This window comes from Astyanax mexicanus, chromosome 5, assembly GCF_023375975.1.
Source record: "Astyanax mexicanus isolate ESR-SI-001 chromosome 5, AstMex3_surface, whole genome shotgun sequence".
Taxonomy (NCBI): Eukaryota; Metazoa; Chordata; class Actinopteri; order Characiformes; family Acestrorhamphidae; genus Astyanax; species Astyanax mexicanus.
In genome coordinates, this window is record NC_064412.1 from 47,811,175 (window position 1) to 47,838,138 (window position 26,964).

General features: G+C 37.9%; 1 protein-coding gene across 3 annotated transcripts in view; it reads right to left on the minus strand.

The window, feature by feature from the left end:
* Positions 1–26,964, minus strand: part of lpp (LIM domain containing preferred translocation partner in lipoma) — a 351,252-nt gene that overhangs the window by 286,522 nt on the left and 37,766 nt on the right. For all 3 annotated transcript variants that reach the window (XM_022675482.2, XM_022675484.2, XM_022675483.2), the window contains one exon: positions 12,185–12,239. The gene's annotated coding sequence lies outside the window, so the exon portion shown is untranslated. The remainder of the gene's footprint in view (positions 1–12,184; positions 12,240–26,964) is intronic.

Consider the following 26,964-nt stretch of genomic DNA (forward strand, 5'->3'; position numbering starts at 1 on the left):
AAAATATATTGTGATTTTTTTTTAAATGACATTACACTGTATGTATAATTTTAAAGTTATAACTTAGAGATACACTGTAATGAGATTGCTTGGTTCAAACAAATAACATTTTAGCAGCTAAACGTGTAAATACAGCAACAGATTATATTTATATATAATTTTATATTATTTACTTATATAAACTTGGCTACAGTCAGATGTACAGTACGTTCAGTTGGTGTAACTGAGTACAGTTACAGTAAATACCTGCTTATCCTGTTGTAGATGACAATTACCATATTCGGGTTTTATAACACAATACCAGGGCATTGTTCTCCATTATAATAATCCTGATTTAATACATAGACACTTTAGAACAGAGGAGGTCCTATATCACACCTGTTTAATTGTCCTTAACACTACCTGTACTGGTAAAATATATTTGCATATGGAAAATGTGCATTTGCCCAGCACACACCAGCAATTGTGCCCGCTCTCACCTTTACATAAAAGTCTGTTCCAGTACCTGAGACAGCTGGAGTAGATCAAACTAAATCCTACCACACTAAAACTGATACGTTACATTATCTTCTCACTGATTGTGCTTTTAATCTGTTTCATTTTTATTGTATATACAGTACAGGTCATTCATAGTTTTGATGCCTTCAGTGAGAATCTACAATGTAAAAAGTCAAGAAAATAAAGAAAACACATTAAAAAATAGAAGGTGTGTCCAAACCTTTGGCCTGTACTATACATATTCTGTTTGTCGTGGGTACTTGTAAAAAACTCTGTAGTAATGAGTTTAATTCTACACTTTATCTAGCATGAAATACATGGACATTCCAAAAGTCATGGAACATCAGTATATAAACTAAGCAAGAGTTATCTCTTGTTTTGGAAATGCACACACCCACAAGTTGTGAGGTGCTATCTTGTGAGTGAGGTTGATTGAACACTGGTCGGTGTTCTCATTGTAAGGCCAGGTGGATTATGGGAGTTGTGAGTAGTGAGGCCTGATATATAGTGAGTGCAGAGAGATGGGAACATTTCTAAAGATTGAGTGTTTAGTGTTGAGTATTTAACAATTCTCCAGCCACAGTGTTATGTGTGCTGGGAATACGACACAGAAGACTAATATTACCATCCACAGTGGACAGTGCAGTGGAGGGTAATGATGGTGACCGGCAGCTTGTGTCTAGAATTGCCCATGTGAACAGAGACTAGAGACTCTGGCAGAAATCATATCCACATTCAATACAGGAGACAGCTCCCACATATCCCACAGATCAGTGCAGCATTCTTTAGCTTCCATTGGACATGCCAAAAGTCATGGGACTAAATACTTCTTTATGTCCCATGCAAATCAATGACCTTGTGATGTTATATTAGTTTATTAAGCTTTTGTGTTTGTAGTCAGTAGTCACAATTTCAAAATAAAAGACCTGAGACACCGTTTTTTTAGTCCTTGTAGAGAGGTACTGCCATTACTCTTAAGCAGATAAACAAGAATGAAGCTACTGGCATCATGCCTAATGGCAGGCCTGGGCCATAGAGGGGTATAAAGCACCCAGTCTTGAGCTGTGGAGCAGAGGAACTGGATGGAGTTCCATCCAATACTTTCAGAATAAATCAAATAAATCAGATCCTCACAGCAAAGCTATGAACGACAGAAAATCTTCTCTGGGCAGTAGAGACAGTTACTCCAACAAAAGCAAGAAAAACTCTTTAATACGCTTGATTTCAGAAGAAATAATACATAAGCAGGTGTCCAATTAATTCTGTTCACATAGTGTATGTTAGAGGTAGTTTTACATCACAAACATTTTTATTGAACTTTTAATGAAAGGGGTTTTTTTTATTATTATTTCAAATTTTTCCTATTTTCTCCCCAATTTACACGGCCAATTACCCAACCCACTCACTAGGACTCCCCCTTTCACTAGTGATGCCCCAACACACCAGGAGGGTGAAGACTAGGACATGCTTCCTCCGATACATGTAAAGTCAGCCACCGCTTCTTTTCGAGCGCGTGTGTGTGTGTGTGTGTGTGTGAGTGTGAGAGAGAGAGAGGGAGAGTGATGAGTTCTGGCCCAAACACACCAAATCCCGGCCAGGAATCCAGAGGAGCAACAACGAAAAACAAGAACCTCCACTATGAGCCTCTTCATCCCCAGTCTCTCTCTCTCTCTCTCGCTCTCTCTCTCACACAAGTACAAAACATATACAACATTATTTATTGTTGATTTCAACACATGACCAAAGTAAGAATCACTATGGGTGGGCCACAATTTTGATATGATAATATATCATATAGATTTAGTTTGTGGTGTGTTGTAAAATAGTGATATTTTATTAGATCATAGGTGCTCTGAATTATCTAACACTTGTCTACTAATTAAATATCTAAATGCATAGGGTAAACCTGTGGTGAAGAATACTGGTTGTTAAATTCTGTAAAACACAAATAAATGCATAACTCCTGGTATTTATTCATTTAGGAGTATTTTATCCACTTCAGTAACACAGATGCTGTGAAGTATTGAAGTATATATTTTGAGATATATAAAGTATCAGGGTCTAAAAGCCCAGGATTTACTGAATAAACAAATGAACAACAGAGCCTTGTTAGCCCTTCAAACATAGATTTTTCCGTATGAAAATCACTGGTTAAAAAAAAACAAAAACAAAAAAACATAAATGTAAATATTTCCCTTGTTAAAAGTGACGATTAACACTATATTACCAAGGTTTAATGTGTAGTTTCAATGTTTTATGGCCAAATTCTTCATAACAAGCATAAAAAAGATTGCTAGAAGTTTACCTCAGTAGCTAGCTAGCTAACTAACCTTTTCATTCCACCTTAAATGGTGTAACAGACGGCAGGGGCTGCAGCATTTAACTCTGTTCCAAGGGGAAGAGGTACACTCCATTTGAAAACAAGGGGTAGGGTAAGTGGTAGGGCCAAGGGTGAAATGGGATTGGGCCAAAGTCTGCTGAACTGCTGCCACCACCCCCTTACTGTGTGAACAGACAAATGACTGACAGGAATTACATCCACATTTAATTCAGGAGACCCCGCCCCTGTATCTATACACATAGAAAAACTCCAAAATGATACGGAATAAAATCTTTTTAAACTGACTTTTAGTGAAATTCTGATTTCATCTCCTCTAAAAAATTGCTGTTTTGGAGATTTAATACGTTTTTTTCATTAAAGTAACAATATAAATCAATAAATAAGCTATGAAATGGTTATGAAATCTGCGCTCAGTTCTGCTCTTTTATTCCTCCTGAAGAACGGTTTGGTATGGGGTCATTATGTTGCCATGCTCAGAACTGTATAATTGCCTCAGGTCCAGTTAAATGACCCTGGTGGTCAGGGTTGCCAGGGTAATTCACCATGTGACATTTTACTGAAACATCAGGGAGGAGGCAAAGATAGCCTGTTGTCAGAGCTGATTTTACATCTATACACAGTAATACTGAGAAATTAAATATTTCTTCATAGACTAAAGTACTGGGACACCTACACGCTACATCTACATCTACAAGTTTTTTACTACAAACAATTCTATACATATAGACAATTAGTGTGCAGTCGGCCCCCGTCTGCAGCTACATTATATCAACAAAAGTATTGGGACACTTCCACATTTCATCTACACAAGCTTATATAGTGTTCTATTATAAACCCATTGGCATCAATACAGATGGAGTTGGATCTAAGGTATTGGGACAACCACACATTCCACATGCAGGAGTTTTTCATTCTAAACCCTTAAGAATTAAAATAAAGTTACTGTAGTACCCCTTTGCAGCTACACTATAAGGACAAAAGTATTAGGACACCTACAGGAGCTTTTGTGATATCATATTCTAAACCCATAGGCTTTAATAAGGAACTGATTCTGCTTTGCAGGACCTTTACATTCTCTGGACAAAAGTATTGGGACACCTACACGTTAGACCTACGGGAGGTTTTTAATGATGTTCAGTTATAATTCTATAAGCATAAGGATGGAGTTGGTCTACTATATGGACAAATGTATTGGGAGCTTCCATGCCATTTCACTCTAAATGTATATATTCCAAAGCTATAGATATTAATATGAAGCTGGTCCTGAATGACTATGTCTTAAATAGTGTAAACAAATAATAAGTTGAGATTTGTTTTGTTTTTTTTATGTATTTTTATTGTAAAGTAGGGGTGGGCGATATGGCCCTAATATAATATCACGATATTTCATGGTATTTTTGCGATAAAGATACTCTTGTCAATATTACAAAACACTAAATTTAAAAGAATGTTTCAAGAGTACACTACTGCATCAAAATGAAAATGTAATTTTATTATTGCATACAATATGATATGGCACACCCCTAACTGAGATATTAAAAAATACAAGAATTTTATCAGGTTTGTAACAGAAGTCAATGATCCAAAATGTCATGATACTAATAATGCACTCCAAATATCTCCATATATCCAGGATTAAAGTAAAATAAATAATACTGTACATATATAATCTTTCTCTAGTAGATATATAAAGAGAAATGAGAACAGTGTGATTTTATTTTTTGCTAAAAACAGCAAAAAAAAGTAGCAACTTGATGAGATAATTAGGGGTGGGTGATAATATTTCAGGGTGTAATATTGTTCACCATATTCAAAAATGTTGGCGATATTATTGCGCATGATACGATATGACACACCTCTATTGTAAAGTGTTATTAATACTAAAATTATACCGTAAAAAAAAAAAAAAAACAAAAAAAAAAAACCACAAATTTTGGTTATATTTTCCAGCTTTACGGTGTGTGTGTGTGTGTGTGTGTAGGTGGCGGGGTGAGAGCTTGGTGGAAGTTGGCGGGGTTTACAGGGCCTGAGGTTATAGAGATGGACAGTGGTGAAAAGAGAGAGCAGCGCCGCCAGCATCGGCCCGAGACACGGGCACAAGGTGACAGATCCTCCCACACACAACCCCACCCCGCCCCCCTCCCAACGCCAACCTATAAACACTACCGGGCATCTGTCAGATCATACACACACACACACACACACTCACATATACACTTACTCACATTCACACACCCTATACACTCACATTCACAATCACACACTCTATAAACACACACACACCTATGCACACACCAATACACACATTCACTTACATTTACAATCACACACCTTATACATCCTATACACACACACACCTATACACACATTCACTACATTCACACAAACTAATACAAAAACACACACAACCTATTCACACACACATACACACTAACTAGAAGACACACATGCACACACATACACCTATACACACAATACATACACACATTCACTACATTCACACAAACTAATATAAAATCACACAACCTATTCACACACACACATATACACTAACTAATAGACACACATGCACACACAGAAACACACACACATACACACAGTTACACACACATATACACACACAATCACTTACTAATACACACACATGCACATAGTTACACACACGTGCACATACACACACCAGCACACACCAATACACGCACACTCTCACATTCACACAAACACAAACAAACACACACACACACACACTCACACATGCACACACGCACACCTCTGCTTCAAAGAAATCACAGTATCTAAACAAACCAGGTAACTAAATGAAACGCTGTTACATGAATAAGAACTGAATGAATTGGATTTAGTGCTTTTATACTAAGGCTTGAGAAATAAGAGCCAGTTTTTAGCATCTATAAGAAATAATGGGTGTTCCCACTATATAAATATATGTTTTATCAAATTAACTGTTTTTACTACGGAAGCACCAAAATCGAAATTTTGCCTTAAACCAAAAAAAAAAAATAAACATATGACCGAATACAAAAGTTTTTTTTTTTTTTTGCCAAGTTTTTTTTTTTTTTTAATTTTCAGTAAATCACTATTTTTTTTTATCTACAAAAATGTAATATTTACTCAGATTACATGCACAGGCACCACTTTAAAATAAGACTACCTTTATTAAGGGTTTATAAATGGTTTACAATGAGTTTGTAAATGGTTGTAAATGATATAATTTTCATTAATAATCAGTTATAACACATACGTAGAAAGGGTAACAATAACCTGTTGTTTGCCAAATAGTAAACCCACAGCCATCTATATTGTTGCCCTTTCTACGTCTGTGTTATAACTGATTATTAACGATTTTTGAAGGCATTTACAACCTAATTAGTAACCATTAATAAACTCATTGTAAACCATTTATAAACCCTTTATAGAGGTAATCTTATTTTAAAGTGGTACCGGCAGTTCTACATGCACACACCTATAAACTATGAACAATGAGCAAAAAAAAAAAAAAAAAATTACTAATTATTAAAGATATAATATGCTGTCTATGATGGTTGCAGAATTTTTCATTTGTTTTCTTTGCTGCAATTCATAGAAATCATAATGAATCATGCTGAATTATCCTGGATTATGATGGATTATGCTCTTAAAAATCCCATATGTTCTGTAAGTGTGCTACAGTATATGCAGAACACAGTTATTAGTCTATTGGGATTTTCTCCACATCATTTAAAAAGGAGGGTCCAAACTTTAAATTTGCCAACATGTGCATAGACTGGGACAACACTGCTTACCCCCGGGCACACTGAGGTCTAACCCGCTGCCCCCAGCGTGGCAACCGAAGCCGTTTACAGCAACAGAGAACAAAATCAATATAAATATCAACAACAATGTTTCCTACATCAAACACTGTGTAGATCAGCATGTAGGAATTTCAGCAGGAGAAAGGGATGAATAAATAGAAAGAGATGAGGAGAGAGAGATCACAGCTGGGACAGCGCTGTTCCCGGGCCACCTGTTCCACACTGCACCATCAGCAAATAACAGCTCGCACCGCCACGCGGGCACCGTACCATCTGCGCCCATACAGCACGCACGCTGTGTGTATAAAAAATAATCAAATAAATAAACACACACACACCTGCGCTTCAGAGAAACCTCCGTCTCTCTAAACATCATCATCACCACCTTCATCATCATCTTCATCATCACAAAAGCTCAGAACTGAAGCACAACTGAGGATTAATTTATATATCTTTACATATAGTTCTATTATCCACTCATCTCCATATATTGTATTCAGATGAAAATACACTACACTACAGTATTAGAAAGTTTAGTAAACAAATGTTTAAAATCATTTCAAAAATCAGTCACTTGATCACATTTACATCATTTGTGTCCCAACGGTGAAAAATATGGCTCTTATTTCTGTTTTGGCTAAATCGTTTTTTTTTTCGTAGGAAATACTTTGAAATAATACTGTAAAATTATCTAAATATCTAAATTACCTACAGGGGTTGGACAATGAAACTGAAACACCTGTCATTTTAGTGTGGGAGGTCTCATGGCTAAATTGGAGCAGCCTGGTGGCCAATCTTCATTAATTGAACATTGCACCAGTAAGAGCATAGTGCAAAGGTTCAATTAGCAGCGTAAGAGCACAGTTTTGCTCAAAATATTGCAATGCACACAACATTATGGGTGACATATCAGAGTTCAAAAGAGGACAAATTGTTGGTGCACGTCTTGCTGGCGCATTTGTGACCAAGACAGCAAGTCTTTGTGATGTATCAAGAGCCACGGTATCCAGGGTAATGTCAGCATACCACCAAGAAGAACCAACCACATCCAACAGGATTAACTGTGGATGCAAGAGGAAGCTGTCTGATGTTCGGGTGCTAACCCGGATTGTATCCAAAAAACATAAAACCACGGCTGCTCAAATCACGGCAGAACTCAATGTGCACCTCAACTCTCCTGTTTCCACCAGAACTGTCCGTCGGGATGATAAAGTTTCAGTTTTATTGTCCAACCCCTGTAAATATCTGGAATGTCATCAACTCAGGTGAAACATCCTTCTCTGAACCAACATCTGACCACTAATTACAACACTACGTACTAATTATTCTGAATAGGGTTAGGCTATATGACTAAAAATAAAGTAATATCTTAATATGTTAAGAGAAAAAGGTTTCTTCTGTTTTTTTTATGCTCCCTTGATTTACAAATTAAATGCAGAATGTAATGATGATCAGTGATGGTTTGGAGAGACATGTCATCTGCTGGTGTTGATCCACTGTGTTTTATTGTCAAGTCCAAAGTCAGTGCAGTTTTGCTTTCCTAGAAAATCTTACAGCACTTCATGCTTCCCTCTGCTACTGACAACTGTTTTGGAGATGTGGATTTCATTTTCCAGCAGGACTTGGCACACTGCCAACACTGCCAAAAGTACCAGTTGATCGTATACAATATTCTATTTTTCTGAGACATTTTTGGGTTTTCACTGGCTGCAAGCCATAATGATCAACAACAACATAAATAAACACTTAAAATAGACCACTCTGTGTGTAATACATCTATATATAATATATGAGTTTTACATTTTGAACTGAATTACTGAAATAAAGTTACTTTTGAATGATATTCAAAGTTTTTGAGATGCACTATGCTATAAGCAATCTCTCGCCAAGAATTAACCAACTCTAAAGTAGGCTCTGAGAGTCTATTTAAAGGGTTGCTGGGCCTTCTGGATGTGTGACAGGTCAATAAACCATTGACTTGACTCACTGCTATTTTAACCCCTTATGTGGCAAGACCCAGCATCTAATTGGACCACACCTGTATACCTGTATCTCTGTGTTTCCTGAGGTTTGCAGGTCTAGGGTGCGTAATTTTATTTTCAATGAGTGTTTTTAGTGCTCTATAGAAACCTGTGCACTCTAAACATCATATTGCCCTTCACATGAGTTTCTACCTAACTGCTGAAATGCAGGCGACAGCGCTGAGGAAAGTCTGCTCGGTTTGATGAAGCAGTTCTGAAGGAGGTTCTGAGAGAAGTTCTGTTCGGCAGAGGGAGGGATAATTTGTGTGGAAAGAGCTTTGAGCAGGAAACAGTGCCGTCTGAACACTCGGCTGTGGCTCCCCTCCGCAGGCAATCATTACGGGGATTTGTTCTGCTTGCACTTATAGTCTTACCAGATCAATCGCTAAAGCGCGAGCTAAAACCCATTATTAGTTCCGAGGGCAAAGTCTTAGTTCTGGGGGAAGGATTTGGGAGGCGGCGGCGGTGGTGGTGGGGTAGGGATGGGGTGGCGGTTGAGGGGGATTGGTTGGGGTTGGGATTGTCCGTGCCGCTGCCTGTTTGAAGGAGCGCCGTTTCCGGGAGCGACCGCAACTCTGAAAAACACCCCCCAAGCCCCGCCCCCCACCGAGACCGACGAGCTAATCAATTAGGAGGTGAGAAGCATTTAGTGCTATCAGTACACGCAAACACAAATTCATTTAGTGTAATGGCTGTGTTCCGTCTTCGCCCTCAGAAATCCCCCCTCTCCTGCCGCGTCCTAAAAAGAAGTTCTACATACTTCAGCAGGGTTATGAAGTTTTTAATGTGTGAATGTGTTTTAGCAAAGATACAGAAAAACTACATTATTTTCTTTTAAAATCAAGGTTATTGGAATGTTATTAAAGAGTTTATCCTGCTTTTGTTGGTGTAACTGTCTCTACTGTCAAGGCAAGGAAGTCTATATACTAGATGCTGAATTGCTGTAATTCTGTAATTCACCACATTGCTGTGAGGATTTGACTGCATTCAGCAACAAAATACACTGTAGCAATGTACCATCACCACCCCAACACATAATTTGAAACTCTATACATGATCATTCTAAAATCTTAAAGGTATTGTATTAAGGGGCACCGAGTGGTCCAACGGTGTAATGCGCTGCCACTATGAATGGCAGGTCACAGGTTTGAATCCTGTTCATGTAGCTTGCCTTCAGCTGCGGGCGCCCAGAGGGAGCACAATTGGCCTTGCTCTCTCTGGATGGGTAGATGGCGCTCTCTTCCCATTACACTTAAAGGTGTGAGCTGATGTATCGGAACCGAGTCACTGTGCTTTTCTCCGAGCGCACTGGCTACTTAGGCAATGATGCATCGGCAGCAGCTTGAAAAAAGGGATGACTGACTTCACATGTGCAGGAGGAGGCATGTGCTCGTCCGCACCCTCCTAGGATCAAAGGCGCCATTGGTGATGGGGATGCACAAAGGGGTGGTATACGTATTTCAAAAAAATTATTATTAAAAAAAAGTATTGTATGAAGCCCTTTCAGAATAAGAAATCCAACTTACAGTTGAAATTTCCTACTTGGAAATTCGAGTCAATACAGAAAAAAGCATAAAAAAATTGTAATCCATATGTTGTGTGCTTTCATCAAGTGATGGATACAACCTCTCATTTCCAGAGGATCTGGTGTCATGGTGTGGGATGTAATTTCGTACGATGTCGCATTCAACACTTCACCTCAACCGGACAATCTGCAGGAACTGTGTAAGAATATTGGAGCTGCACAGGATGGATTTTCATAGGACTCCATTAGGAATTTCATGCCGAGACGTCTGACATGTTGCAGTGTTACACATGAGTTACACACTACTTCTGTATGTGTAGCTCCATAAATATCACCCATACCTAAATGTATATTCATTTATCGTTCTTGGTAACTTTTTACTTTTTAGAACTGAATTACAATCCCACACTTTCTCCTTCACAGTATTTCCACTTACAGTCACAGATATTTCCCAACCTTTCCCAGCCAAACCAGCAAGCATGTTTGTGTGTGTGTGTGTGTGTGTGTGTGTGTGTGTGTGTGTGTGTGTGTGTGTGTTCCAGGCCCTGGATGAGGTTGTATATTTTTATATTCAATTTGCTGGGAATGTTCTCTGTGCTGGACAGTGAGACTCGTCTGAGTTAAGGAGGAGTACTGGGCCACGAGGGCGGGGGGGTGAGGAAGGGGGGTATACTGACTTCGGAACTGTTACATAACTGAAGGCATCATGTCCTATTTTCCTAATAGGCAGAGCTAATCAAGTGAAATCAAGTGTGCACGCGGGTGTGTGTGTGAGGGGGGCGGGGCTTCAAATCGGACAGGCAACCCTCTGTCCTATCTCTGGCCTCTCTGACCCTCCGGTTTCACAACTCAGGTCATCTTATATAACTCCCCCAACTCACACACTGCTGATCCCTGACTCATCCTAATCCTATACATTATTATTATTATTTTTTTTATTATTATTAGTATTATTATTATTATTATTATTATTATTATTATTATGTATTTTTTTTTTCAGATTAGCTGACTAATCTATTTTTTATTGTTAATTAATTATTCTGAAGGGATCTTGCATTTGAGTTCCTCAAAAAAAAATCTAAAGATTAATTACTTAAATGTATATATATATATATATATATATATATATATATATATATATATATATATATATATATATATATTCATTGTTTCTGGCATGTTGCCTTAAATTTAATTTCATTTAATCAATGAATAGAAAATATTTTTACTAATAATTTGATTAGTTGATTAATTACTAATTTAATTACTATTTCTATATAAATAAATTATTATATATTATATATTTATTATATAAATTACTAATCAACTGTTTTTTCTGTGTGTGTGTGTGTGTGTGTGAAACATGCTGTACACAATTTAGGACATTGTTATAGCAACCCTTTGCTTGAAATGAATTATTAATATTTGTATTAAATACTACAAACTGTACCAAAGTGTTTTAAGTGTAAGTAATGTCATCACTGGGGTAAAATATTCTATTTCAGGTTGTAATTTTATGTACGTCCATGAAAAGTAAAGAAAAAAGTGATTTACAGGCTGTAGTAAGAGTCTTTGATCATTTAGGATATTTACTCATACATTCACTCATACTCTCAGTTTGGGACACAGCCCATGTTTTCAGTGGGTGTGGCCATCTTTCCAACTCATTGACAGGAGTGAAGAAATCTGAGATATTGCTGCAATCAATAGTGTCAATGACATCAATAATTTGCCCCAAACCCAATAGAAAGTGCATGGAATACATGTCTATTAAGCTGAAGACAAAACTCCTACTTGCTATAGTAATTTATGTATTAAAATAAATGCTGCTTTAAACCTGTGCTCATGTAATGTTACAATAAACCCATAGGCCCTAAAATAGAACCCTGTGGCATTCTTCTACAAAATCCCACAAAACTAGACAGCTACATATAATAGTTCTCTATACAATATCGAAAAGAGATGGAAGAAAAATCACTGAGAGACTTACCCAAAGCTTCTCTGATGAACAGCGATGAGGTGATGAGTTACCAATTAGCTAAGCACTAAAAAAGAGAGAAAAATGAAGAGAGAGAGAGAGATTTTAGTGCCTGTTGACATCTTAATATTACCACCAGACATAAAACGTATGTAATTACTTAACTATGAAATGATCTTAATGTATTCGGCTGCGCTACTGCACTTTTCTCACTTCCTCCAATCAGCACTCACAAATCATACCCAATAACTTCTGGCAGTCTGTAAAACTTCACCAGATTTTATTCAAAACGGACTTTAACTCAGAAAGAGATGCAGTGGAGGACTGTGGGACTTAATACACTAATAATAAAACTAAAAACTAAAGCGATAATACTTACATAGGCCCTGATGTAGAACCCATCTGGTAAACACAATGGATATACAAGAGTTTATGAATCATTTATGGATTCATCACTGATGGACTAATTAGTGATTTTGAATTTGACAGTCGTCTTACACTGATTGGCGATACTGTTTGGGAAAATACTGTGAGAGACAAAGTGGAGGACTGTGGAAGTGAATACATGAATAAACCTGAACTGATCTGAAACAGCTCTGAAAAGAAAAGAGAGCACTTCAGTTTCTAAATCAATTTCTCTGATTTTGCTATTTATAGGTATATATTTGAGTGAAATGAACATTGTTATTTTATTCTTTAAACTACAGACAACATTTCTCCCAAATTTTAAATAAAAATATTGTCATTTAGAACTCTTATTTGCAGAAAATGTGAAATGGCTGAAATAACAAATGTGGTGGAATAACCATGTTTTTTAATGACAGTTTTCATGCATCTTTCATGTGTTCTCCTCCACCAGTCTTGCACACTGATTTTGAAAAATGTTCTGATTCAAAAAAGGCAAGCAGTTCAGTTTGGTTTGATGGCTTGTAATCATTCATCTTCCTCTTGATTATGTTGTAGAGGTTTTCAATTTGGTAAAATCAAAGAAACTCATCCTTTTTAAGTGGTCTCTTATTTTTGTTTCAGAGCTGTATTTGGCCTTTATAGAACCTAAAATAGAGCCCTGTGGGACTCCACCAAATCTGCTAAACTGAAGGGCTATGAGATGGATCGATCAGTGATTTCGGCGTGATGCTGATTACCAATCTTCTTTAGTGACAACATAATATAACGACAAGACATAATCCATATGTAATTAATAAAATTATCTCAGCTATTTTTTGTTTTGTTTTTTCAGCTGCGTGGTGCAAGTGCATTTTCTTTTTTCCTTCTATCAGCGTTCACAAATCACACCGAAGTTCTGGCAGTGCGTAAAACTTCACCAGATTTGGTTCAGCTCGTTCTCCAACTGTGGAAGAGACGGAGGAGTGGAGGACTGTGGGATTTAATACACTAATAATAAAACTAATAACCACAGCGATAACAACAATATAAAAAACCCACACAGTGGAGCGCGGCGAGGCGAGCGCTGAGGGAGATGCTCCTCTGGTCTATTTCAGGAGAAGAGTGTATCCGGCATCCTGTTTGGATGCACAGGTAACCGTGGGATGTTGGTGGGGGGGGGGGGGTGTTTTCTCTCTAAGGGCCCTCAGAAGCGTTCCCTACCCAGAGAGGGACTCTTTTGTTCTCTGATAAATTGACACTGTCAGTTTCCCACGTTGCCGAGACGTGCCGGAGACCACAGGGGAACGGGAGTGGGAGCAGCGCCGCCGCGTACCATCCTCATCGTTTCATATGACTGTTACTGCTGCTGCCCCTCCCCCTCCCCCCTTTCTTTTTTAACTTTACTTTTTTATCTGCATTCTCTCTTCAGCTTTCATTTCAGCTCTGATTGAGGGCACTGAGACAACAGGAAGCTCTTTGTGCTCGTCCCGATATCCAAATCTGCAGCCCGGCGTCCGCGGCATCTGCGAGCGGGAGAGTCGAGCGATGTGTATCAGCGCCGATAAGCCGCTCGCCCCGACACGCAATCACAAGTGCTTTTTTACTGGTCATACAAATCCAGACCAGGCTCATTTGCTTACAGAGTTAAAACAAAGGAAGCCCGTCCAGGAACTAATGAGTAAATCAGGAACGCACCATACTGCACTTTACACCAAAGCAAAACAGGGAGATACATGTTTTTCATTGCACAGTGATGATATACAGTTTCATTGAGTGTTCTTTTGTGTTGTTTCATTGAGAGTTCCTTTGTTAAACATAAAGGAACACTCAATTACTATGTATATAATTACAGTCCGATGGAAAACCTGTTTCTCCGTTATTGTTAGATTTTAATTCACTAGTTCCGTTGTTCTCAAACCATAATGTGCGTCACTGGTGGAACAAGAAGCAAAAAAATTAACTGCTATTTTAATAACAGCAGATTTTTTTTATTAGGGCTTACCCCTGTATAAGCTCCCATAAGAAAAGTAGATAATTGTGATAAGTGTGAGAACCACTGTACTACATTGTTTGATAACAACAGCTGCCCTGTACAAAATTGCATAAAGGAACAATCAATTACACTGTATATTATTACAGTTAAAAAAAATCTGTTTCTCTCTTTTTGACGGATTTTAGTTTTTTTTAGTTTATTTGTTTTCAAAATACAGCTCTGCAAAAAAATAAGAGGCCACTTAAAAATTAGTTTCTTTGATTTTACCAAATTAAAAACCTCTGGAATAAAATCAAGAGAAAGATGAATGATCACAAGCCATCAAACCAAGCTGAACTGTTTGAATTTTTGCACCAGGAGTAAAGCAGCATAAAGTTATCCAAAAGCAGTGTGTAAGACTGGTGGAGGAGAACATGCAAAATGCATAAAAACTGATTATAAACCAGGGCTATTCTACCAAATATTGATTTCTGAACTCTTAAAACTTTATGAATATGAACTTGTTTTCTTTGCATTATTTGAGGCCTGAAAGCTCTGCATCTTTTTGTTGTTTAAGCTTAAATTTCCAATATTCTGCAAATAAATGCTCTAAATGACAATATTTTTATTTAGGATTTGGGAAAAATGTTCCCGTAATTTATAGAATAAAACAACAATGTTAATTTTACTATAATATATATCTATAAATAGCAAAATCAGAAAAAACTGATCCAGAAACTAAAGTGGTCTTAATTTTTTCCAGAGCTGCATAGTGTGTAACTAGTGGTACAAGAAGCATCATAAGGTGGTACCCCAGAAAGAACATTAACTGTAATTTTAATAACATCTTGTTGTCTATTGTTTTTTTTTTTATTAGAGCTTACCCCTGTTTAAACTCTCATAAAATGTTTTGAAGGATAGACCAATAGATATGCTTCAAAATTACTTTGAAAATAATCCCCCTCCACTCCAGGAAATCTAGGAAAGTCTTCTCTGAACAGTATAGACCCTTGAGCAGGTGTCCCAATACTTTTGTCCATATAATCTTTTATTACACTCCCATAGGCCATACATTAATTCCTCCAGACACAATTTATAAACATTTCCTGTGAAAGTGAAATACTCAGATTCTGCAATACCCATTCCATTCATATCTGACACCTTTTCATTAGAACCTTGTTTCTGCAGCGTATTAAATAAAACGAGGCATTTTAGACTATCTGTGTCAAACTCTACTGCCAGTGAAATCCAGCTCCACCATCCTCAGCCCGAACCCACGCCAACTTTCCACCCCGCTGCAATCACCAGCCTAATAAATTAAAGAGGCTCCAATAAATTCTGCATGGCACAGAGCCAAGACTGAAACTCAAAACCAAGCACAAAAACCACTGGACCCGATTCTGATCCACAAACTTCTTTTATACAATCATTATTATACACTGTCTGGCCAAAAAAATAAATAAATAAAAGTCTCCACCTGGATTTAACTCGAAGTAAATGATGTGGGGTTGGTTGATGCTGCAGTTGGTCTGCAGGTTTAGGTTCAGCAACAGTATGTGCTGAAAGAATGAGGTATAGACCAGGTTATTCCATCAATGGATTTTTTCCATTTCCAATGTCAGGATTTATGGAGCTGGAATTGTGAAAGAGTGGTTCAGGGAGCATGAGATCATCATTTTCACACATGGATTGAGAGAGTTCACCACAGAGTCCAGATCTTAACCTCACAGAGAATCTTTGGGATGTGCTGGATGGAGAAGAGCTGCTTTGTGCAGCGGTCAGACTCTACCATCATCAATGCTGCTGCAAGATCTTGGTGAAAAATTAATGCAGCATTGAATTAAATAAATCTTGTGAGATTGCAGAAGCTTATCAAAACAATGCCACAGTGAATGTGTGCTGCAATCAAAGCTAAAGGCGGTTCAGGAAGATATTAGAGTGTGTGAACTTTTTTTTTTGGTGGCAACATTTTATTTGGCTAGGCAGATTAACTGTTACTATAACTGTAATATTCTGCCAGTCTAAAGTGTGACTCCTTGTATCCCATAATATTAATGTTTTATTAAATCGTTTACTTAATTAATAATATATATTTAATTAATTTTAATATTTAAAAATTAACAAACCAAAAAATACAAGTGTGGCGGCAGCATGGCAATGTTTTGCTAGGCGGTTGCTAGTTATTTGGCAAGATGATGAAAGATTTTATGTTTTTTTTTTTTCTTTTTTTTATAATTTTGTCAAATTCAGTGCAAAACTGACCTTTAGAGCCGTTTTTATTTTTGGGGAAAAGTTTATGGACACATTTCTATAGATTCCTATTAAAAAAAAAAAAGGTTTTGGCCACAATATTTGTTCTCAAACTGTTATTGTATAAATACTACAACATATATCCAAAAGCTGTTCCAGATCAAATGAGAGATGTTAAAGCCAGAAGGATGTGGAAATCTCAAAAACTGTAGGAGGAGTGGTTTAAAAAAAAAAAACAGACCGAATAATAATAATAAAGAAACTAAAAATAAAACTTAAAGAATCTGCTTCTGCATCAGGGAAAATTGTGATTCATACACAGTTTCCCCCCGAATTCAGAGCTTTTACTCGTGTACTCTCACCCTATTTTAAGCACAAATGACAGCAATTTGATTTCAATACCAATTCCATTAAGATAATTTAGGTTAAACCATTTTCAACCTTGCAGCGCATTCGGACAAAGGCAAGGAGACAAATTCTCACATTATCTAACTCATTTCCTGCTCTGGTTTTTGAGGGAAATGAAGAGGGTGAGGTGGGGGAGGAGAAAATCTCAAATTACATTTAAGTAATCAGTCTATTCAAGTACATTAGGTCATTAACACATTTCTAAAGAGGCTTAATCTACCAAAGAAATGTAATGGCTCCTTCATAGACGGTAAATGCAAGATATTTCATATTTTATCTGCATATTTTTACTTCATTTCATTTATTAATATACATGTATTCCTGCTACATATTCCAAACACAGCTGGGACAGAGTCAATGTTGTGCTAGCAATGAGGTAAAACAAATAATTAATGATGTGTAAAATTAATAATTTTAAACAGCCAATTATAATCACGATTTGGTACAATGCAGTATCCAAAAAATGTGGGGTCTCTGAGGAGCAAAGATTAGCAGAGCTTCTCCAGTTTGTAACAAATGTGTGAGAAAATGACTGAAATGTTTAAAAACTGTTAGAAATGTTAGAAAATGTTTTAATGTGGAAGAAAAGTCCTGATCTTTCAGCGGTAGAGAATGTGTGGAGAACTGTTACACACCTTAAGACAAATAAAGAACAGAAACACTTTACATCACTTGGTATCCTCAGTGTTAAAAAAAGTCTTTTAAGGAATGTGTTTTATGTATGAAATGCAGGAAAGGATGTACAGTACATTAACAGGAAAAACAGAACTTCTCTGACGTTATGCCTTTGAGTTCTTTAACCCCAGGAAACCTCGGGCAGGTGGGCTGCTAACCCGAGCTCTGAAGGTTGTGTATACAGGAGCATTAGAGCATGCTAATGGTAAACACTCAGGTTTGATGTGTGCTGAGTGTTTACGAAGGGGCCATAAAGGTAGGCCTCCCGATTCCCGATGAAAAATACATACCCCTGAAATCACCTTCGCCTTTTACCTTCTCCTTTTACGAGCTATAAATAGCCGCAGCGCTCCCGGCTCTGAGCGGAGGAGCAAAGTGCGGGGCATGCTGCGGGGGGAGGGCGCTCTGAGCACCGTGGGTCAAAAGCTCTGGTTAATGGGCTTTGATAAGGGGTTAGAGGGCCATTAGAAGCAGGAGGTCCTGAGCAACCCAAGTGACCCCAGACATCAGAGCAGCTCTACTGGTCTGGAGAGAAGCAGCCTGAAGAGATCCTGATGGTCGAGGCCGGGACACTGTTTTCCAGGGAATGTTTTAAAGAACCAGACTGCCATAAACAGCTTTATAAAAATCAAGAGACCTTTGTTGTGTTATTCTATTCAATATTGACAACAATTATTAAAAATTCCAAATACAAATATAGCTGTTTGAGTATTTATTTGCAGAAAATAGTGAAAAAAATGATACAAAAAATACAAGTTCATAATAATTTTATTAAGTAATATTTTTATTTAGAAATCAGTATTTGACCATCTATCTATCTCTTGGTTACAGTCCAGAGGTTTTCAGTGGGGTAAATACCAGTAAAAGCGTATGGACTATCTGGCCAGTCACTCTCTACAGTATACCACAGCTCAAAACCTACCAAGCCCGGCTAATGCACCTGTTAGCATCACAGCCCCAACCCTACCAAGCCCGGCTAATGTACCTGTTATCATCACAGCTTTCAAGCCCGGCTAATGTACCTGTTAGCATCACAGCTCTAACCCTACCAAGCCCAGCTAATGTACCTTTTAGTATCACAGCTCTAACCCTCCCAAGCCCGGCTAATGTACCTGTTAGCATCACAGCTCTAACCCTACCAAGCCCAGCTAATGTACCTTTTAGTATCACAGCTCTAACCCTCCCAAGCCCGGCTAATGTACCTGTTAGCATCACAGCTTCATCCCCATCAACCTCGGCTAATGTGCCTCTTAGCATCACAGCTTTAAACCTGTTAGGCTGCTGTGTGTGTTAGCATTGTGGCCCCAACCTTGCTGAAGCTGACTGTAAGCATCCCAGCCAAGACAATCCAACCCTGTCAAGGCCAGCTGTTAGCATTGTGGCTAAGCTAGTTTGTGCAGAGGTAGTAAACTGTCGTTTATTGGCATTTCCCTTTTATTTAGAAAATTATGACTTATTATTTATTTATTTATTTCTTTTATTGTTGTTTTATTGTTGTTGTTCTACACGTTATATAAGTTGTCAATAACAAAGTCATCATGACAGGCCTAGAAACATGAAGCATTAGTGTGGGCCTGCCACTGCTGCTGAAAGAAAAATCCTAGAGGAAACACTGTCACACCAAAACATTTACATCCAGCCTTCAAGACAATGATGGTTCTGGTGGTTTAGTGTGGAATGCAGGTTTATAAACAGTATAAAATAGGCCAGTGTTGGCACCGTGCTGCATGTGTGCAGATTATATGAAGCGCTGGTGGTTCTAATTTACATTGCGTCAGGGGAACCCGTAACCGTCCGCTGGGAGTTGCTCTTCTTTTTTAGTCGCAGGGCTGAGTGCCGATCCGCTCGGCGCGGCGTGTTTACTGCGAGCGCGGCACGGCGCTGTGTGTGGAAGATTGGCGGGTAATTGCACCCTGCCTGAGTGAGCGAGGGGGTCGGACTTCCGCCCCGTTCCCCCATTGATCTGAGTGAGCAACTGGTGCGCCCACCGCATTTATCACATCAACATCAGCGGCCCTCGCGGGACATCCACAGACACCGCAAATCCATTTCACACTCCCGAATAAAACGGCCTGTCGGCGCAAAAAACTCCTATCGGCCTGAGCCATCAACATGAAGGACTGCCCTCCAGTAAATAGGATTTGGAGTCACGTGCGTGACTTTTATACAACGCTACAAAAGCAGAACAAACTCATAACTCTCCGTTAGAGTCAGAGTTATCTCCCCGTGACTCCCACCGCCTCGTATCGCAGTTTAACTACGGCCGGCCCGGCCCTCCGCTAAAACAGGAATGCCCACTATGTCAGGAATTTAGTCTGCAACGGAGGCCTTCCAACAAGCCTGTCATATAAGGAGGAAACCGCAGCTTCGGGCAGGCCCGTTTCCTGTTTATCCAACGCCTCATTCGATCTTACCAAGCCTGTCTTTAGCAGAGTAGTGCCATAACTTTCTCCCGGGTGATAAAGATAGGAGTTATTGTTTTAAAAGCTTAACGGAAGCGTGTGTATAAATAAATAAATCAAATAAATGAGGAAGCAGTACTTGACTACACTCAAACACACAAAATGTTGGAAAGTTCAATTTAAAAACGTAGTCTTGGAAAGTAGTCTACGGATAAGTGACTACAATATTAGAGTAAAAGGTGAAGTTTATTGGGGGAAAACTGGACTGTAATTAAAAGGAGGTTGGAGCTTCTATCCTGTATACAAGATGAGATTAAGATGGTTGGGTACGGAGGAGTACAGGGTCTTTATGGAATCCTGCAGCACATTTACCCACAGATGTTGCTGCATCTGGGCCTGTAGATCCTGCTCTACACTTGTAGGTTGAAGCTAAAGCTGTTGTTCCAGTTGCTCCCATAAATGCTGGATTGGTGATAAATCTGGAGACCTGGCAGCTCCACAGAAAAGGCAGGATTGTAGTGTCATCACAAGCCTTTATACTCAAACTTGAATGTGATCCGATCTTAAACATTGGATTTATTGCCAATAAGGTTCCAGTCTGTAGAAGTCCAGGTTTCTAGTTCACAACAAAATGAAGGGGACGGTAGTGGTAACACTTTCCACAGCCTTGCCATAAGCATGTTGCCAGTGCTCAACCTCACTCTCACAATATATAACCTTACTACTTATACCAGCATTGGTGATTCCATGTCGTCTTCTAAGGAAACACTTCATTGGCAATTTACCTATGACTTCTAGCATGTACTATGATTTTGATGCAATTTTATTATTTTTGCCAACTGTAACACTAATGTAATCGAATATGGCGAATAAGGTCTGGACTGGTAATATATAAATACATGGATTTACTTCAGTACATGGTAAATATACAGCTTTGGAAAAAAAATGAGACCACTCAAAATTATGAGTTTCTTTAATTTTACAAATTGAAAACCTCTAGAATATAATCAAGAGGAAGATGGATGATCACAAGCCATCAAACCAAGTTGAACTGCTTGAATTTTTGCACCAGGTGTGGCATAAAGTTATCCAAAAGCAGTGTGTAAGACTGGTGGAGGAGAACATGCCAAGATGCATGAAAAACCAGGGTTACTCCACTAAATGTTAAATTCGGATCTCCTCAAACTTTATGAATTTAAACTTGTTTTCTTTGCATTATTTAAGGTCTGAAAAGTAGAGTTCTGAATAAACACTGGCTAATTTACTGTGTTATAATGGAAAATATTGGAAAAATGATGAATATGAAATCCGAAAGAGTTGAGTTGAGGAAAGAATCTGAGTGGTTGGATTGTTTGGAGTGATTCTGGGATTTTAATGAGATGTTTTATCAGGCATGTCATCGGTTCCACAGCAGCGGTCAGTCAACAATTCCATACTTTAGTGTGAATAACTTACTTAGAAAACACTTCAAATATTCACATAAAATAACTATGAAACATCCCAGAGAATTCTAAAGCATGGCCACAGTTTTCAACACCAGTTTTGTAACATCTCAACGATCTCCAGGCTTACCAAAACGAGGCAGGACAGCAGGGCTGAAGAATAATACAGATATTCAATATTTACATGGCTGAAAACAGTAGACTGTAAACTAACATTACTTGATGCAACTGGCTTTTCAAAAAAGAATTGCATTAAAATACTTTTTAAATATCATCAGATTTCAGTCTCACTGACATCGCAATATTGCAATATATTAAAAATACAGGAATTCTGACCAAAAATCAATGATCCACATGTCACAATATTAATTATGACCTCAGTTTATTTTTCTGGGTAGAAGATAAAAATAAAAATAAGAATTGTGTGAAGTTCCCTTTAGTAAAAATGTATTGTATTTTAAAATAATTTCTGTATTTTGGACCATGTTTGTTATGTTTTGTTAAACTGAGTTCACACAGACTGTAATATACTTAATATAATTGTAGGAAAATAAATATAAAAAAGTGCAAATATAATTATTATTCTTTATCAATCATTTATAATTATTGATATTGAATACACAGTAAATGACCAACACTTTTTTTTTTCTGATGACAAATATCTTGATCCGGTCTCAGGCTTGTCTATGTCTTGGCCAGTCTCGGTCTTAATGTATAACTGTCTTGATCCTGATTTACACTCAGGTGTTGTGATAACAGTTAAAAAAAAAAAGTGGATGTAAAAGTTCTTTTTTGAATGAATGGCTGTTTGTCCTACTCTATTATACTGTTTGAGTCATGCTTATTTGTTTAAAATAATTAGTCTATATAAATCTGAAAATTGGTGTAAACAACAATTACTCTTCACCGTTTTTAGTTTTTAGGAGAAAGATATTATTCAATCTTACGTGAGTCCACCAAATGCAATGTGGGCCACACAGTGTAGAATAAGCATTAGCTCACTGCTCTACCGCACGGCATGGTTTGGGCTCGGCGCCCGCGGGCACTGTGTTTGCACAAACAAGCTCCCAAAAAAAGATCAAACCAGTGTTGGCTCCCGGGGCACACACTTTATCTGCGCTGTAGGTCATTACAACTCATTTTAATGGCTCGGCGGAGACGCATCGGCAACTAAATCACCTGATCCGCCAGAGGCAGCTCTCTCTCTCTCTCTCCACTCAACCATCACAACTGCAGCCGGATGACTAGCGCTCTGCATCAGACAGGGCATTTCCAGACCCCCAAAATAACCCAGACCATTCAGTGTACATTCAGTAATTTAGCTGCAGCTTTTGTCTGCAGCGACTCGCGTTAAGTGACCAGAAGAACAAGCCCCTTAAAGCAGCTGGGGGTTAAGTGCTACACTCAGACCAACAATGGAGGTAAATCTGGTCTGGGGTTAAGACCGTGACCTAGTGGGGTCACTGCTCCATCAGTCTTCATTTCCTCCTGATTAAACAGGACAATAAAGGTCTGGAGCGATTTCCACACGGAGACGAGCTTAACAATCTTAATATAAGCAGATCTGTTTAGTTGCAGGCCTGAGTTTTCAGTATGTGTGGTCTGGAGTGAGCTGTCTCTGGAGACTCACATAAATGTTGGGTTTTCTTGCAAATTTTAAAAAATGCACATAAAAAACTGAATGGAAAAAGAAGTCTTTTTTCAGTCTACAAACTGAAAAATATTTTTTACCATGGACAAAAAGGAAATGTCAGAATATCACTTAATTGTAATTAAAAAATGCAAAAGTAAGAGATAAAAATGGATTTTTTTAAATAAAGATGAAGTATCAAGCCTTATATAGGCTTTCTATAGAATTCCATACTCCCAATAGAACTCTATACTAACCTATAATCCCTATAATATGCAATACAGCCCTATACTTCCTACACTCCTCTATACTACCTTTTACTTCCTATGCTGTACTACACTTTACTCCCCTAATCCTATACATCTATCCTATGCTCCCTATCTTATCCAATACCCTACACTGCCCTATACTCCTTTTTACTCCCTATGCTAACTATACTTCCCTATACCACTTATTATTTCCCTAAATTATCTTATACTACCCACTGTATACTACTCTATACTATCCCATACACCCCTATAGTCACATATACAACCCTATACTGCCTTTCTATACTACACAATAATAGATTATAATAGATTATACTGCCCGATACATCCTACACTACCCCATACTCTCTTCTTACCCTATACTACAAACTATATACAGTGTATCACAAAAGTGAGTACACCACTCACATTACTGCAGATATTTAAGTATACCTTTTCATGGGACAACACTGATAAAATATATAAGCTGTGCACAGGCTACTTTTCATTGTGCAAAAGTGTAATTTTGTCAGTGCTGTACCATACCATACTCTATACTATCCTCTATATTAGCCAGCTAAAGCCAGCAAATCAGATGTACTTCCACTAGTTTTCTCTCTGATTCCAGGGCAAATGAACACTCTGGCTGGGGGAAGGGAAGATTAATTAAAGTTATTGGACATTCCCTCATAATGTTTAGAAATGTTGACACCACTGACCCTGACTTTGCCACTTACTACACTTTAGCTTCAGGTCTCTTATCTATAGATCTATAATAGCTAACTGCACACATACAGCAAAGTCCATCAACCTTTTGACCACATACACTATAAGTATTGGGACATCTGCTAATTTATCCTGCTTTTGTTGGAGTAACTGTCTCTACTGTCCAGGAAAGACTTTTTTTATACTAAATGAAGGAGACCGCATACATTTATCCCTCAGGTCCAAACAGCACTTATTAGCCTTTATCTACCATGGGATGTGCAGTGGACACAAGTTATAGGACACCATGCCTGTCCCATGACTTTGGCACATCAGTATATAATGTATATATATTCACATAAATATGCCCTCTCACACACACTCACACAGCAGTAGTGCCATCCCTCTGCTCTGCTCTAAAGGCTTAATCTAAAGCTGGATTAATACCGCGAGGACGGTGCTGTAAACCGCTGGGTTAAGCCGGTGCTTTTTGTTTTTGTCGGTATGTTTTATTTTCTCTCGTTTTTTTGATAACCTGCTTTAAGTGCTGATCAGACATAATCCATGACAGCCAATTGGCAGTCTTAATGAGGGTGGGCTATGATTTCTATGCATGGTATTCAGGTCTGTACACTGGGACACACTGGGGAGAACCAGTGCTGCTGATAGAAACACAAACAGCCCAGCAGGACCAGTGTAATCTGATCCAGAGCCGCCTCCCCCTCAGACTAGCCAAAACTGCCAGCGGGCCAGACCTTCACCCCAGGAAAAGGACTTTCACTGCTGAGCTCTTTAGATTTGGTGAGACTCCACTTGGCTTGTTACGGTATATCTCAGATCATCCCAAAGCTAATGATGTGTCAAGATTTATTTGATTGTAGACAGTATGAACCCAGGATATTTAATGTTTTATTTATTCAACTTCATTTAGTTTATTACTACACATCTATTCCTGCATTTTTACTATTTCACTTTTTTATTTCATTTTATTTTTTATTTCTAAATTCTCTACTGGTAACTGCAGACTGACCATTCCAGCAGCCATACCCTATAGCATTGTCTTGTTAAAAAATGTATGGACATCCCTGTAAAAGAAGTGGTACTGAAGAAAACCTACAGCTCTGGAAAATATTAAGAGACCACTTCAGTTTCTGAATCAGTTTCTCTGATTTTGCTATTTATAGGTATATATTTGAGTTAAATGAACATTGTTGTTTTATTCTATAAACTACAAACAACATTTCTCCCAAATTCCAAATAAAAAAAATATTGTCATTTAGAGCATTTATTAGCAGAAAATGAGAAATGTCTGAAATAATGCAAAGAATTATTTCATACAGTTTTAAGTGTTCAGAAATAAATATTTGGTGGAATAACCCTGGTTTTTAATCACAGTTTTCATTCATCTTGGCATGTTCTCCTCCACCAGTCTTACACACTGCTTTTGGACAACTTTATGCCTTTACTCCTGGTCCAAAAATTCAAACAGTTCAGTTTGGTTTGATGGCTTGTGATCATTCATCTTCGTCTTGATAACATTCCAGAGGTTTTCAATTTGGTAAAATCAAAGAAACTCGTCATTTTTAAGCGCTCTCTTATTTTTTTTTTCCAGAACTGTATGTTGTGGTGAGTGTGCTTTTCTGCATTAATGCTGTATCACAGACGTCCACTGACTTTTAGATTCGCTTCGTGATAACAATCTGGATGGTCTTTTTCCTATGTGGTTGGGAGCACCAAATTCTATCATCCATTTCTTCATACATAATAATAAATAAATAAATGGGTGCATATTAATAAATAAAATGATGTTAAGCAGATAAAGAAATTAAATATATTGAGGTTAAACTGTCTGCAATCAAACAAAAGTCGAAATTAATGTAAGAAACTGTTTTAGAAAGTGTTTTATATTAGCTTTCACACTAATGTGACTTTGTATGAAAGAGGAATAAAAGAGGAATGCACATTCTAAAAAGCTTTAATACAGCATGATATAGATGAAATAATGATTATGAATAGAGATCAGTGAGCAGTTTTCTCTCTCTGGCGTTTATTTACTCAGCTCATCTTCAGCTCTTTGATCTCTGTAGAAGTGGAGCAGAGCTCTCCAGACATCCTTTATTTTATTCACTTCATTACATTACAGTCATTCTAGGATTAGTTGCTGGGAGTCTCAAGTGGCACATGCTGGACGCTGGCCAACGCTGTCTTTATTCAGCTTCTCTGATGAAACAGCAGGATTGAGAACGCTGGCTAGCATACACTATAGACTACAGACCCATCCAAAAGTATCGAAACACTATTAAAACAGTGAGGCCAATCCCTTTAGTTCTGCTGTAACATTTCAGATTTTATTTACACGTATTTACTTCTGGAGCAGAAGTTTAGCTAAAACATGGTGGAAAAACACTGTGGAACATATGCCAGTTTAAACTATAGCTTGCTAGCTACCATTATCTTGTGCTCACCACTTAGTAAATGGTGCTCACCACTAAGTAAGTGGTGCTCACAATTTAGTAAGTGGTGCTCACAATTTAGTATGTGGTGCTCACGACTTAGTATGTGGTGCTCACGACTTAGTAAATGGTGCTCACGACTTAGTATGTGGTGCTCACGACTTAGTATGTGGTGCTCACCTCTTCTACGTAAAAAAATTAATACACCACATCTCTTTAG